Genomic DNA, 4429 nt, shown 5'->3' with positions numbered 1-4429 from the left:
AAAATGTTTCTTTCCCTGAGCAGCTTATTGAACATTGAGCAAGGCCAGCAAGGCTTATGAAAAGCATATTTTAACTGGTATCCTAAGTTCATTGAGACAGTGAACTTACACAGTTGGCACTAAAAGAGGCAAAAAGTTGCCCATCAGAGCACATTGCATGACTATTAGCATCAAAGCACTGATTACTCTGCTGAGCAGGTTAAAATGCCACCAGGCAACCACACAGGTTTTCCATAGGCCTTTTGTAGGGCAGTTTGGAGAGCTTGACTGGGGCATGGCTGATCTCATGGCCTCCTGTCAAAGGCTGAGGAAATAGAGAAGTTGAATCTGAAATTTGGAGCAGACTGGTAACTTTTGTAAGGCAGGGTAATTTTTCTAAGGAGCAGGTAAACGTGCAGCTGGTGGGAAGCTGTGCCTGTGTGGGGTTCTCAAGGAACGACAAAGCTGCTGTCGTAGTGTTTTGTAGCAGAAACCTGCGTAGAATTCGGCAGGGCCTACAAGCTGTTTTGCTGTATGGTATCTCTTCTGCACGTTATATTAAAGCTTCACCTACGGATTTGTAACCTTTTCATGAGTACAAAGCCAAACCCAGGGGAATGATACGAGGAGGGGGGAGGTGTCAGGGAACAGGCTCCGCACTCAAAGCTCCGTGCGCACCGTGCTCCCTGCTCCTGCCCTCCACCTCCTTCTCTCACGACCTGCTGACCGCACGCACAGGTAACGGGGCTGCTGAGCACCGCGGTCCGCAGCAGCCTGTCTTCAGCTGCGACCTCGCTCCGCGCCACGCTCAGCCCCAGGCGCGGAGACGCCTCGGCGCGGCCGCAGCGCCCGGCCCGCCGGCGGCGGGACGCCAGGTGGCGCTGCCGCCCTCCGCAAGGGCCGCGGCCTGCGGGCGGGCCGCGGCCTGCGGGCGGGCGGGCCGGGCCGGGCCGGGCGCCCCGCGGAGCGAGCCCCCCCCGGCCGCGGCGCCCGCGGAGGCGGGGCGGAGCCGCCGCTTCGTTCCGCAGCGTTCCGCCGTCCGGGGCTGGTCCGCCGCGGCACTTCCCTCGCTCCCTCGCTATTTCTCACTTTTTTTTTTTTTTTTTTAACTGAGAAGACTTCAGTGAATGGGTGCCAAGATATTTTTACCCTTCTTTAAAGGACTGCCCCTGTTTAACTTTCATAAATTCAGATTCCTCTCAGAGAGGAAGAAATGCCAAAGAGTTACAAAGGGGCAGAAGAAAAGAAGGAGAAGAAGGAAATCGTCCCCGGTTCCCTTCCGCAGCCCACATCACTCACGCCACAGAGGTGCAGGCCTGGAAAGGCCTTCAGGAGGTGTTTCCCTAGGCCTCACCACAAAGCGGGTGGCAACCACCGACGGGGGACACCCCTCCACTCCTGGAGACCCCACAGCTGCCCTGCCTGAGCTGTTCCAGTGCTGCATCACTCCTTGTTAGAAAGTTTCCCCTTTTGTCCAACTTGCACTTTTTCTTTTTGCAGTTGAACTCCATGGAATCATTTTTCTCTGTCCACCAGGGACATGGGCAACAGATTCTTTGCAACAAACTTCTGCCCGTTTGAAGATATCTTCCATGTCTCCCCTCAGGCGTATCTTACTAGATTGAGAATACCAAGTTCATTCAGTCTTTCTTCATGCCTACTTTCTCACCCAAGCCCTGGACATCATTCATTCTGTCACCATCAGCTGCAAAGCAGTCTGATCTAGTGGGACCTGTTTTGAGCACCTGTGAGAACAGATGAGCTCCTGAGATTATTTTCAGCCTCAATTATCCTGTGATTTTATTCTAAGAAAACACTGGGAAAAGCAGGGAGGTGAAGCTAGCAGGGAAGTGAAGCTGGCAAAACGGTGGTATATTACAGTAGAACTATTTCTGCAGAGCGGAGGTCTCCCAGGCTGCCACCAAGTGCAGGATAAACTGTGCAATGTTGCAGTGTGTGCCACATGTCTCCAGGGTTTGCATCCAAGCCTGCACAGCCAACATGGAGAGTATTAACTGGTTAAAAAAAAAAAAAAAAAAAAAAAAAAAAAACACTCCTGCAGGAGTTAATGGGAATTTTGTCTTTGTCTTTAATGGAAAAAGAAAATAACAATTGTTTCCTGTCTAGGGACCAGTAAGTGGTACATGTCCATTGCAATTGGTCCTGAGCACCTGCTTTATTTTCATCATGTCTCCAGGTCTAAAACAAGACCTGCCTCATGGTCCTGGCTTTGCCAAAAAAACAGCTGCTAAAGCTAAGGCATAAGAGTGGTTCTTATCTCTTCCATTTCTCTAAGCTCAGCCCATCCATGACCAGTTCTGTGGTTCAGATGGGATCAGTGAACTCTCCATTTTGGAACAGGGGTGGGCTACTGAGCAAGTGTGGTGGACGAATAGTTAGTTGCCTTTGTTGCCTCTTTTGGCCTGCTAGTTGGCAGATACCCTGTTTCCATGACGGGCAGTGCTGTGGAAACTGCATGGGAACATTCTTTGCAATCCTAGGCTCACAGTCTCTCCAGGGAAAGAGCTGCTGGTCAGAAAAATACAAGAAGGGCTTTCCAGTCTGGGGGCTGGATTTTATTTTTAAAGTCTGTGTAAAAATAACGCAAATAAAGATTTGTGTCTGCTTGTGGAATCCAGAACACAGTGGTGAAACAGTTGTACAGTTTTCCCAGGCAGCTTCGAACAGTCCCACAGAATAGTGTGACAGAAATAAAAGCAGCACTACTGAATTCTTTGCCCTGGGAACTGCCTTTCTACCAAGTAAAATATGACCTTTGCTATCATTATGTCAGCTACAGCATTCTGCTAGCACCTGATTAAGAAAATAAAGGGTCTCATAATTACAGTAATCTTAAGAACCTGGTTCTTGTTGACCTCCAAAGCAAGCAATGATTGGGACCATCGTGGCCCACTGTCTGCTTTAGCCCTCCCTATCTCAACATTTCTCCTTGAAGCACAATGCACTTTCAGCAGTAGTGTTCCCTGAGAGTGTCTGTGAGCAGAGATGTTGGAAGCCTCCCGTGATGAGACTGCTGCCTCGTCACAGGACATGTTCTGTGTCTGCGCACGATTGCCTGCTTGTCTGAGCATCTTCTGCCTCACTGAGGCTCCCTCCTCTGAGTACTGTACAGTGTCGAGCAGATGACTGGCTTTCCTGGGCAGGCAGGCAGCAGCTGCCTCCCTTAGCAGAAAAGTAGGGACACTAAAAAAGCAAAGTTTTAAAAGTGGGCTGTTTGTTCTTTTTCTGCAGCCACTGTTTCTGGCTGGAGTTGGCAGAAGTAATGAATTACTTCTTTCAGGCATTTTGAGGGAAAGAAGTCAGGAGGGCAGTAGCAGAGGGAACACAGAAGTATTTCTTTTTCTAGAAAATAGGTAAATGCTGGCACTGCATCCAGAGAAGGTAACTGGAGGGGTAATCAACCTCTTGCATAAACCCCTCCAAGCCTCCTTTGCTATCCCTTGTGGCACAAGACCAGTGGGGAGAACCTTGTGGAGGTCTAACAGGGAGCAAGCAAGGGAGAAGTATGGAGAAAGGAGACCGGGGCTTTAACTTATTCTCCTGGTCTATTTTCAGCCAGATCTGTTCTTAATGGTAGCTTAAAATGAAAACCTTTCCCTGGAAACTACAGCTGCCTGTCATACCTCAAATACTTGTCATGCCTGCCCTGAACAGGACTGCAGGACAAACACCTTATCATTTGCATCCCTCCTTCAAACCTCTATCTGTTATGATACCTGATTGAAGGCAGGCAGTTTTAATTGACCTTAATGCAATCACTGGGCAGACATGTCATGAGCATTCATGATCATATCAGATTTTATACTTTGAAAGTGCTGCCTCCTCCTTTCTCCTAGCAGTTCATCTATCTTGTGTTTCAAACTCTTCAAGTCAGGGGCAGTATTCATGACAGTCTTTCTACTGTACTGTAATAGAATATAATCATATTTTTATAGATATTTATATGACAGGTCATACATGCTCTGCCCCAGAGGACTGACGGATTATGTAGCACAAAGCTGAGAAGACAGCAACTGGAGTGATGTGAAGCATTTGGTCCAGGATCACAAAAGTGTTCCTCATGTTCAACCACTGGACTGTTGATGAGAACTCCAGACCACTGTGGCAAAGTAATTCTTAAGTAGAGTGGTTTGAGTTTAATTTTAAGTTGCTCAGCTCCTAAGCATTTGTACTTAGTATACCTAAAACGTAATGCTCCTAATATTGTCATAGTCGGACGTCAAGCACTTGATTTAGATTCCCAAACTAAGAGCCTAGCTCCCTTGCTACACATATTATTGATATAGAGAGATAGACCTCATTTTGCTTGAAAATCACAGACTCACAGAATCACAGAATTGTTGAGGTTGGAAGAGACCTCTGGAGATCATCTAGTCTACCCCCCCCCCACTCCTCCCCATTCAAGCAGGGTCACCTAGAGCATGTTAGA

The sequence above is a fragment of the Rhea pennata genome, chromosome 11, assembly GCF_028389875.1.
Source record: "Rhea pennata isolate bPtePen1 chromosome 11, bPtePen1.pri, whole genome shotgun sequence".
NCBI lineage: Eukaryota > Metazoa > Chordata > Aves > Rheiformes > Rheidae > Rhea > Rhea pennata.
Note: the sequence above shows the minus strand (reverse complement) of the source record.